Below are 12,660 nucleotides of genomic sequence, written 5' to 3' on the forward strand. Positions count from 1 at the left end.
CTTCATGAACTACAAACACCTGATTCTTCTCTCTCAGGAATGAGATATTTTCGCTCCCTTCTTGGTTTGGTGATCTTTTCAAAAAAAAGAGAAAGATTTTTAGAAAGTATAGAACTCTAATGCATTTATCATCTCTTGTTCAGTTAGTTTAAGGTGGTTAGTTTATGGTATTCTGGCTATCCCCCACATCACACCAAATCAAAGGAAGGGAAGGGTTAGTTGTGTCCAATAAGAATATACAGAGTGACATCATGGATCAGACAAAGAGCTAGGAAAGGGAGAATTTAAAGATGAGATTGTTAGTCTAAGGCATCAAATGATGGAAATGTATCGAGTTTGGGATAATGGGCTGCCTTCTCCTCCATTCCCCATTATTGACCCTACAAATACCTTGAGTTTTTCACCAAAATTGCAAGGTCGGTTTTTAGCTGTTGTTAATGCGCCACAACATACCTCAGAATTTACTCCAAGCCAAAAGCATCTCAATGCTTCCATCACTCATTCTCTAGCTCTTCAGTACAAATCTACCACATTGATAAAACCACCAATCGTCTTTGCTTCTGTTGTGCAACCCTCTACTGAGCCTTTTATGGCTATTCACCAAATGGTTGTGCTTCCTGAATCTGCTAATGAATCTATGTTCAATTCTCTTGATGATCATTGCTATACTCCTGAGCCTACATTTAAGTTAAATGGACCACTAAAATTTCTTACCAAGAAGCTTAGCATGCCAGAAGAGCTAGAGAAAATGGTCGAAATAATGAAGAGTGTAGAAAATGCTATGAAAAGCTCCCTAGGATTTGCGGGTAAAGAAAATGTTTCATATAAAGACTAGTCATGCCTTCAAGTGTTAACCTTCCTCCAAGCCTTGAGATATCAAAATTTGAGTAGCATGATGGACATGAGGAATTCATGAAATATTTGGGATAATATTGCAATCAATTATAGAAAACTGAAGGGAAGAAGAATGAGGAAGATCCATCTGCTGTTGTAGTTGGACAACGGGCACATCCAAGAAGGCCACATCGTCGTTACCTTCGGTATCAATCCCAAGTTCATACCCAAGCTCTCTATAATCACTTCCAAAATACATTATACTTTATTTACCCTCCTCCATATCTAGTATATAGCGTACAACCATACGTTTAACTTCCTTCTTACTCACTATGGCGTGCACCAACTCCTCAGATCATCCTCTAACTCCAAAAACATATCAAGCCCTTTTAGGACCGATGTTCGATCTAAGTTAAATAATGAAAAGAGGCAGAGGCCTAGGGACAGTTTTACGCCTATTGGAGAATTGTATGCCTGTCTGTTCTAGAGATTAGTATAATGGGGCATGATCAGTCCTCTTCTTGGGTATACTCCTAACCCACATTTAAGAAATTTTGGTCCTTATGTGCGATGTGCATATCATTCTGATGTTCAGGGTTAGTATTGAAGATTTTTGTGCTTTGAAAATAGAAATAGAAAAGATGATTCAAGATAAATCGATTATGATGCAGAACATTGACAGTGGTGAAAGCTCTAGTCATAGTGATGTGCAAATTAGTGGCTAAGATGTTAGGATCAACAATTGGAAAGTTTCTCCTCTCCTTACTATGAAGGATTGTTGATAGTTTGTTTTGTTTTCATATTTGTTTTTCGAATTATCTCAGGGTTGTAGTTCGAAATCTATCTTGTTTTGTTTCTCTGTTGTCTTTGTTTAAACCCTTCTATCTTTCCTTTCATTAAAATGTGGTGTCCCTTGTTATTGTGTCTTATTTAAGTTGTTTCTTTTGCCTTTTTTATGCAATACATTTATGTTGGTTCTAGAGTTATGACAAGCCTGCGAAATTTCAGTCAGATCTTAAATCCAGTTTAATCATGAAACATTGAATTAAAGGACTAAAGTTAGAAAATAAAAAAGAAGCATATGAGAAAATAGGTAGAGTTTTGAGATATTTGGTGCCCATGTTGAAACCTTATTTGAAAATTAAGGCAATTATTTTGAGAATCACAAGAATAACTTGGTCATAAATTGAAAGACATATCTCAATTAGGTCAAAGAGTGGATGCACGATCTTATTTCAAGAGTAGCTCCACAAAAGCATGGGTCATCCGATGTAAGGTATGTACAACAAAGGTGGAGTTGTATACTGGACAAATAAAGAAGAAGTAGTGACGCACAGGCTTAGTTAAAGTTAGTGATGTAAAAATGTCACAAATGATCTTCATCTTTCACTTGCATATTGGATGATTTGTTCTTGCATTTTCAAAGATTGATATGACGAAGACATTTCATTCTATTATTCAAACATTGTGTCATCCTTTGTTTACTCCGTTTATGCTTTAGATCTATTTTCTTTCATACTCCTCTTTTGGAATCAAGACAGTGTCAATAAAGTTTAAGAAAAAGTGTCGAGTAAAAGCATAGACTCAGAATAGTTTCAAAATAGTGTCAAAAAGAATGAAAAGAGATGAGTGTCAAGGAAAATTGAGTCAGTAAAAGTTCCCAAGAGAAAAAGAGTCAATAAAAGAAAAAAAGAGAAAAAAATCAGAATCAAGCAAAAAACAAGTTGTCAGAACAATGTTTGACCTGATTCTCCTCTTTCGGGAGTGAGATACGTAGGCATCTCTGCTCTGAGTTCGGTCCAACCAAATAAATAATTTAGAACTACCCAGTCAAAAAAAATGGGGGAATGAGTTAATCTTCGTTGTTTGAGTCAATTCCAAAAGTTATAAGTCTCACCCTACTTCAAGTGTCGTTTGGGCCTCATGTCATTCTTTCTTCTAACCCTATCCAATAGCCAAGTTACAACCAAAGAAAGACCTTCAAATAAATTTTTGAGAATGTCAATACTAAGCATGCAATGGAATATGATGATGCATTTTGGGAACTATTTGTCCTTCTCGGCATAATAAATCAGGAGAAAAATAAAAATGAGAGAGTCTTATTTGTGAAAACTCTCACGAACATCATAAGAAGATGACACGTTGAGAGAGATAAAAATGAGTCTTATTAGTAAAAACCTTCACGGGCATCATAAGATGATTATGAGTTGAGGGAAATGAAAATGAGAGAGTCTTATTGGTGAAAACCCTCATGGGAACTGTAAGGCAAAGGTGAGCTGAGAGAAAATAAAATGAGAAAAGCTTGTTGGTGAAAACCCTTCAAGGTGTCACTAATCGAATGAGGTCTATAAGTACAATTGACCTAAGGAAGCAACTTAGTTTCAGGTCCATTAACTCAACAATAATTGGTAGAAAGTTTGGATTAAAAGGTTAGACAACTTAATCCAAAATGCATGACATAATCATTAGAATTGATTTTCATTTTCAGATAAATTTTTCTTTACTTTATTATCAAAATGGACAAACATTGTCTTTTCTTTCTACTTTATATTTCTATTTTTGTCCTTTCGAGTCTGTGATTTGAACATAAAATCATTTTTCTCATGTATTTAAGTTAAGTCCATATCAAAACAAGTGAAAAAAGATTTCAAACTATCTACCAACTTCTTCAATTTCACCAAGCAAAACAAAAGACCATCACATGAAAGAAACATGACTGTAAGCCAAAACAACACATGCAAAAAGTTTTTGCAACAGACAAGTTTGGGAATTATGGAAATACCAAAGTTCGAAGGATTCATCTGAGAGATATACCACATTTAGATACTGTGTTTGTTTTATAGTCATTTTTTATCATTCTGACTTTGGGTCAATGGTGCAACAACTTAATGAAAAATTCCATTAGTTGAAAGCAATAATAAAGGGAACAAGTGCAAGAGCACTCGCCTCAAAAGCCAAGCCGCAAGCCAACCACCCTGTTTAAACTCACAAGTTTTCTTTGTATGAAATAGGAACACTTACTATCCTCAAATCAAAGGCTTCAAACCACAAATATCCAAAGGTGTAATTCCTCTTTTCTACAAATGCAAGAGGCAGTGTTTCTGTACAGGTTTGGTAATCACAATTATGGTAAAACTCAGTAAGTTGTACCCCTAAGAGGCACAATCTCTAATTTGGGTCTTTCATGTCTCATGGCTAGGATGTACACTTTCTAATTTGAGTTTTTAATACTAAAGATGCACTTTTAGTAAAAATCTTTCACTTTTACTGTTAAGAGGCGGACTTGTTGGTCTCGGTCATTCAATTTTATCCTCAAAAGGTGCATTGTTGATCAGAATCTTGATTCATATTTGCATCATGCATTTTTGCAAGTAGTTGTGATTGGGCTTGACACTCGCAAAAGTCTTTTGATGATAAACTGGGCAAAAAGAAAAGTTAAATTCATGTTATATGGAACTTCACTTTAGGATCCTCCTAGAAAATGAGACTTTATTTTTTTTTAAATGAAATCTTTCTTTATCATAATCTTTGTTTGGGATAATTTTTGTTCTAGTTTTGATTTTATTTTAGGAGCCCGCCTGGAGAATAGGGTGATAAAATTACAAGTCGGGAGCCTGTCTAGATAATAGGGTAATAAAATAGCAAGTTGGTAGCTCGCTCGAAGAACGAAGTGAGTAAATTGCAAGTCAGGAGTCCATCTAGAGAATAGGGTGATAAAATTGCAAGTCAAGAGCTCACTCGGAGAACAGAGTGAGAAAATTACAAGTTGAGAGCTCGCTTGGAGAATAGGGTGATGAAATTGTAAGTCAGGAACTCTCCTAGAAAGTAGAGTAAGAAAATTACAAGTTGGGAGCCCGTCCGAATAATAGGGTGATGAAATTGAAGGTCAGGAGCTCGCCTGGAGAACAGGGTAAGGAAATTGCAAGTTGGGAGTTTGCTTGGACAACAAGATAATGAAATTACAAGGCAGGAGTCCTCTCACAGAATAAGATGATGAACTAGTAAGTCAAAAGCCCGCTCAAAGAATAGGGTGATGAAATTGTAAGTCAGGAGCCCGCCTGAAGAACAGGGTGAGGAAATTTTATGTAGGGAGTCTGCCCAGAGAACAGGATGATAAAATAGCAAGTCGGGAGTCCGCCCAAAGAATAAGGTGATGAAATTAAAAGTTAGGAGTCCGTCTGAAGAATAGGGTGATAAAATTACAAGTCGAGAGTCCTCCCAGAGAATAGGATGATGAAATTACAAGTTGGGAGCCCGCCCGAAGAACAAGGTGATGAAATTGAAAGTCAGGAGCCTACTTGGAGAATAGGGTGAGAAAATTGCAAGTCGAGTGACCGCCCAGAGAACAGGATGATGAAATTGAAAGTCAGGAGTCCGCTCAGAGAATAAGGTGATGAAATTGCAAGTCGAGAGATCACCCAAAAACAAAATGATGAAATTGCAAGTCAGAAGCCCACACGGAGAATAGGGTGATGAAATTGTAAGTCAGGAGACCCCCTAAAGAATAAGGTGAATAAATTGAAAGCCAATAAACAAGGTGAAGAAATTAAAAGTCCACAAATCAAAGAAATAGCAAGTCAGGAGTCCGTTTGGATAACAGGGTGAAGAAATTAAGAGTCAAGCAACAAGGGGAAGAAATTGAAAGTCAACAAAGCAAAGAAATAACTAGTCAACATCCAGCCTGAAGAACAGGGCGAAGAAATTATAAGTCATACAACAAGGTAAAGAAATTTCAAGTAAGGAGCCCACTTGGAGAATAGGGTAAAAATTTAAAGTTCAGGTTCAAATTCAGAAGTACCACCGATAGAACATGGTCAATTTTTTAGTTCATCTCCAACACCAAATTTCGCATGGGGAAAGAGTCTATTCTTAAAGATCAACCCAAAAAAGATCAGACCATCTATCACTTTTAAAAGAATTGAAGACTCAAGTCAAGAGTCAGGAGAAGCTGCATAGATAGGACTTTTGTAATTTCAGTTATCTTCTAACTTGTAATTTTCATTTTTAATGTAATGATAGAGCCGTGGATTGAAACCTCAATAGAGACTCACTCGACTCTCCAACTCGGTATAGTTTCTCTCCTTGTCAATCCAAGAACTACATGTGATTTGACTCCTAAATAACTTGAGATAGGTAGAATGCCCAAAATCAAGACTCGGTTGCCCTCCTTCCTTTTATTTCATTCTTTTGAATAATGGTCGAGATAAAATCCTGTCTCTTTGTCTATTTATTTGTCCAAAAACACTTTGTGTTTACATTCAAAGAGGAGCATGATGTAGAGACATAATTTTTCCCCTCCCAAAAATCAATTTTTATACATTTACCTTCACCATACCATGTACCTCACCCCGTGTGATGATCTCACCACTAAAAATAAAATAATAATTTCTCAACAAAAATAACAAGTTGGTAACAAATAAACCACTTTATCTAATAAGGAATGGACAACTCACCCCACCGTCGAACCCACATACCTGCACCCCTATCATGTTTTTTCTTGCCAGTAAAAACCCATACAGAAAGACATCTCACACACACACATACACTGATATATACTCACACACCATACATCCCTCACATAGAGACTCCTCCCCCCCCCCCCCCCCCCCCCCCCAAAAAAAAAAGACTCAGCAAAATATCAACTTTGACAACGAAAGTTAATCAAATTAGAGAAAATGTCACTTCAAAGAACTCAAATGATTATGGTAGTAAAAAACAATCCTTACACAGAAAGAGTTTCTGGTATTAGGTTTGATAAAGAAAAAAATGAATAGTTTTAATACTCATCTTCATTTTCCAACTTTGTTTTGAGAAGAAGCAACAAAAGAAAATCTCATCTCTTCCTTACTTGCCTCATAGGTCAATATAATTCCTTAGAGAATCCTTGACTCAGAAATAGGTTGAAATTACATTGTTATGTACTTATCAACACTCAAATATCGAAAAACATATATATAGCCCTTGTTTCTAGCCTTTAAAATCCTATTGAGCTAATATGCAACAAATAAACTTCTACTATCATTCAACAATTTCAAAGACAAGAAACTCTAGGACTTTGAGCTTTCAATTAATCATACGAGCGATAAAAATAGAAATTTAACGGAAATGAGGCAGTATCAATTCAATCAATTTTCTTTTTCAACACCTATGAACTATTTCTACCAGTCATACTAAAAAAAGGACTAATGACTATCATACATCTGTAAGAGAAAGGATCACGATGAAATTCAATTGAGAAATATCACAACATTTTTATCGCAACAAACCTATGGCCTTCATGGCCTCTACAACACACAATCCCATCATACAACGTTATTAAAAGGGTAAAATACTATGACTACATAACGATGAAAAGAAGAAGAAATAAAAAATATAGAAAATGAAAAGGGATGAGGTATCACTTGTTTCAGAGCAGCAAAATGAGACTATGAGCTTCGTTGAAATCAACCACCATCAAAAAACATCGCCATCAACTCAGAAACTTTGATTAGCCTACGAATTTCACCAAACAAAAAATTTCTTTTTACTAAAAATATGGATTGTTTTTTGATCAAAGGTTTTTTCAACCCTTCAAGACCTCCCCAATTCAGCTCAAGAATGAGCTATTTATAGCAAATAAAGTAGGGGACCATTTTGATCTCCCATTGATGTGGGATTTTTTATCTTTAGGGGTAATTTTAGGAAATTTTTAAGGTATAATTTGAAAATGAGATGAGAGCATAAGGGGATAAGATGTATTGTATGAATTTGTACTATTTAGTACAAAATTCAAATTTTGAATTTGGAATATTCGGTTGGTTGTTGAGTTATTGTTTACGTGGGTTGCTGGGTTGAGTTCGAGGGATTCGGGTTGAGAAGAGGGGGGTCGGTCAGACTGATGGCGGGTTAGGTTTTTGTTGTTGTTCAGAGTTGTTGTTGTGGTTTGTACTTTTGTTGGTTGGCTGTCGTTTTAAAACTGTAGCAGCTTTGGTTACTGATAAGGGAGAAGGAGATTGGAAGATGAGACAGATTAGAGCTGTTAGAGTTGGCCAGGGGCGGTTGTTAATTGGGTTGTTTGTTTTTAATGTTTCTTTGGGTTGAATGGATAAAGGAGTTTTGGGTCGGGTAGATTATGTATATTTAGGGTTATTTGAAAAATAACCCTAATTAGTTTAAGAGGTTTCAATTTTATTAATTTTTGATCAATTTGAAAATCAATTGCATTGCAATTGAAGGTCAATTTGATTTCAATTATGACCAAATTAAATAAATTGACTAAATTCAATTGAGATTCAATACAAATCAATATATCATTTAATCCCGAGCTTCTCGATTAAATAAAATCAAATAAATATTTCTCCAAATAAATTAATTCTGAGAATAATATTTTTTAAATCAAGACTTTATCTAGTTAGATAAATTTTCAAGCTTAATCAGTAAAAGTCCAATTTTGATAAAACATTTATTTAAGTAATAAAATTTATACAATTTCGCATATGTAAATACGAAAACGTATAATCATCAATTAAATAATAAAATTAACCCAAATTAATATTTTAGAGCACATTTATTTGAATGAAATAAATATTTTAATTTTATTAAAAATTAAAGAAACTCAGGGTTAAATTTAGTCGTGGAGGACAACAATTAGGTGTCAACAACTGTCCCCTCTCTTTGGGTAGGGTAGATGCAAGTAAACCTGGGAAAAGGGAATTTGACATTCCTAATTTTTTGTTCGATCACAAATTTATTTTTGAAAAAGATTGATTTCCGCATGAGTTTCATGTAGTTACGGCCGGACTCTAGTATTAGTTTTCCTACATATCTTAGGTTGCATGAGAATTCAAGCCACTTGTAGTTCATAAAGCTTGACTTAAAGCACAATTTTCAAAGAAATCACTAGCTATCTCGATTTTTGAATTTTAATAAAATCGAAAAGCTGAGAATAAGTGGATTGGGGGGAGGTTGGAATGTAGTCGAGTTTTCAACTAAGATCCTAGCCTACATATCCCCGTGACTCAGGGAATTAGACTGTTTGTAGTTCGACTCGAATGGTAGAAAAGATAGTCCTTTATTTTAGACGATCTTTGACTCGGGATGAGTGACAAGCTATTCGAGTTATGAAAAAGAGGCTTGTAATCTCTTAACCATGAACATGGAGCTCTTCACATTTATAGGTAAGAATTTACCTGGACATAATTTCCAAAACTCTAGGTATGTTGTTAAATGGATTTTAAAGAAAGAGATTGTTACCTTCGATATGAGTTTAGAAATGTCCCGAAGGTGAAGCTGAAATCAGAATATCCCACAATACCCACATGCCTTCTAGTAGGTATGTGGTTGGATGTTTATGGTAATCGTTCTTTACCTCGCGTCCAAAGAGTTTGATTTCCCTATCTAGACTATGTCTCATTTTGCTGCTAAGAAAAAGTTTCACGTTATGCTGCATCCTTTTTGGAGTCATCCGCACCTATGGTTTTGATTTGAGAGTTTCATACTCTCGAATTCTCTCGACAATAACTCAAACAAAACTTTTAGTAATAAACACAATTCACGAGAGGGGTATATAGTTTTTTACCATACCTTTACGCGAGTTGTTATTTAAAAAGTGAAGTTGTGCCCCCATGTACCTGTTTGGAGGGCAATAACTTGCAATAATAAACACAACAATCCTCTTGGTTGTTGAATAAAATATCTCCTTTGTCGATTGAACATATCTTCAAAGTGGGGTGGCCCTCTTGAAAACCGACGACACATTATGCAGAACGCTCCCTGCAGCCGTGTAATCTTATGCGCTGATGCGGTAGCCCTTTTGGTTACCTATAATGCTTTTTGTATGTGTAATGATAACCTCTCTGGTTACTAATAATGATTTATTTCATGTGACCTTGGTAAGTCTTGCGCATATTTTGTATCGATACGACATATAGATTTCCCTTGAATTGTCAATCTTTGGATAATCTTGTGCATTATTTGATGTTGGAAATGAGGCAACTTACAGATATCTTTTGAATTTCTAGCTTTTAGTTAATCCCACATATTATTCGACCTTGGATAAGAGATGGATTACAGATATCCCTCTAATTTCTAGCTCTCAAGTGTTCCTGCATATCACCCGACCTTGGATTTTATATGACTTATAGATATCTGTCAAATTGCTAGTCTTTGGGTAATCATGCACATAATCGATCTTTGGATATGATGCGGCTTATAGAGAACCCTTGGACTTATCAATTTGATAATCTCACATCTTCTCTGAAAAAGATTTAGTTGCGACTTATGGATAAATTTTAGACTATCAATTTTTGGGTAACCTTGCACACTATTCGGTTAGGATGTTATTACGGTTTACGGATGACCTATGGGATATCAATCATAGGTAATTTTGCATACTATTCTATTTCAAATAATATGACTTATAGATGACCCTCAAACTGTTAATTTATAGGAATCTCATATGTCATTCGATTTCAAATAACGACTTGAAGACGTCCCTTCGATTCATGTACTTTTGATGCATTTAGATGTTGATTCATGAAATAATAAAATATCCTCGATACCAGAGTATCATGTCTTTGCGTGTTAATAAATATTAAATGCTATGATATCCCTAACGTCATTATTTGTGTCTTGTGTGTCAATAGATATTAAATGTCATGGTATCCTCGACATCATCATTTGTATCTCGCTTGTCAATAGATATTAAATGCTGATGATATCCTCGACGCTAGTATTTGTGTCTCACGTGTCAATAGATATTAAATGTTGATGATATCCTCGACGCCAGCGTTTGTATCTCGCGTGTCAACAGCTATTGAATGTTGATGATATCCTCAACGCCAGTGTTTGTGTCTCATATGGTTAATGGATATTGGTTCTCCAAAGCATCTTCCAAGGCCAGACCTTATCGTCTTGCGTGGCGAGTGATTATGGAGACTTAGTTGAATGGCATGATGGCACTTTTGGCGATGAAATAATATGAAATGTCCCTCTTGACAATGGAATGAAATGAAATGGACCTCTCGGCAATGGCATGAAATGGCCCTCTTTGTGATGATATGAAATGACCCTCTAGGCAATGGCATGAAATGGACCTTTCGGTGATAATATGAAATGGCCTTCTCGACAATGGCATGAAATGGCCCTCTCGACAATAAGATAATATAAAATAGCCCTCTTGGCAATGGCATAAGATGGCCCTCTTGGCGATGAAAAATGGCTTTCTTGGTAATGGCATAAAATGGCCCTCTCAGCAATAGGATGATATAAAATGACCCTCTCAACATGGCACTCTTGGTAATGGAATGTTATGAAATGGTTGTTCCAATGATTTGAAAATAGTTTCATCTGAATCTGTTTGTCTGCATTTTGCTTTATATGTGGTCCTATACTTAAGGTAGACAGTTAGTAGACATAATGTTACTCTCACTGGCGACCATAGTCAAGCTTTATAACAGTTTAAATGAATAATCTGGATAACTTAGTCATCTTATCATCTTCTTTTGGATAAGCATTTAAATAATAAATCCATCTTCTTGAATACCATTTGCGTCGCCTCATGGAGAATTTGAGGATGACTTTTGTCTCTTCCTTCTCTTGGAAAATCCTTTAATTGTGGCCTTATCGGACCATCTCCTTTGACCGTACCTGCTCTTAAGGTACATATTTAGTAGACACAAAATCTTTTTTTCTAGCGACTATTTTTAGAAAAATTCTAAATATAATATTCATAAAGAAGATAAGGCGCCTTTGTTTGTCCTTCATGGTCTCAAGAAATGAGATAGACAATTCAGAAGGTCCTCGATAAACGGGCATTAAACTTGTTTTTAGGGCTACCTGAAAATACCATCATTAAGCATTATATGCTTTGGTGTGGCTCGCAACTCGCTTGGGGATTTTTTGAAAAAGAATCCCAATTTTTTGTATTGATCCCTGCATCTACAGAAAAATGATTAGTCTTGAGTGAAACTACTCTGTGTTGACATCCTTCGATTCTTAGTTTGCTCCTCGCCATCTTTCGGGTACTCTGTCATGTTGGGACTTCCACCTTGACTCCCTATTCCAATAGATGCCTAGGCAATCACTAAGTAAAAAGATTTTCTTAGATTTTTTAAAGTAGTCTTAATTTTAAAAACTATTTTCAAAACTTCTATAAAAGATTTAGAAAATCTCTGCTAGTCATGTCATGTACTAGCTCAACGAACAACTTTCTCTTGGTTCTGACTGTATCATCGTCGCTGAGGGTTTCTATTAAAAGTTCTGTCATATCCAAAGATTTAGTCTACCTACACTTTGTCGAAGCTGGCGACTTCTAAAGCTTGACTTTGACCTCTGGTACTGCGGAATTTGAAATATATTCCAATGTTTAGTGGAAATTTTGAGGCCTTCCTCAAAATTTCTGCCCCAGTTTTATGTTGTTTGAGATGATCTCAGCTCGAGAGGACCCAAAGTCTTTGTTGGTTTTCGTTCTCTTTATTGGACGATAATCTTCCTCTTATGAATTTTCGAGATTCCTTCTAAAAAATTCTGCCTTAGTTTCTATTTCCTGGGGCTATATGACCGAGCCGTTGGAGCCTCTACGTATCCCGTTGAAGCAGGAATCAGGTCAAACATAGTTAAGGCCTACACTAGTGGTATATAGAAAAATCTAAAGGGTTGACCGAAGCTGACATTGGCCGCCTATGTATCCCTTTTTTGGGAATTCAGGTCAAACGTAGTTCGTACATAAAGGGAAAGGGTAAATCCTCCTAAGGGGCTGACCAAAGAAGACATAGGCTGCCTACGTATCCCTTTCTTGGGATTTTAGGTCAAACATAGTTCATACATAAAAGGAAAGGAATTTTAGGA

The sequence above is a fragment of the Capsicum annuum genome, chromosome 3 (genome assembly GCF_002878395.1).
Source record: "Capsicum annuum cultivar UCD-10X-F1 chromosome 3, UCD10Xv1.1, whole genome shotgun sequence".
Taxonomy (NCBI): Eukaryota; Viridiplantae; Streptophyta; class Magnoliopsida; order Solanales; family Solanaceae; genus Capsicum; species Capsicum annuum.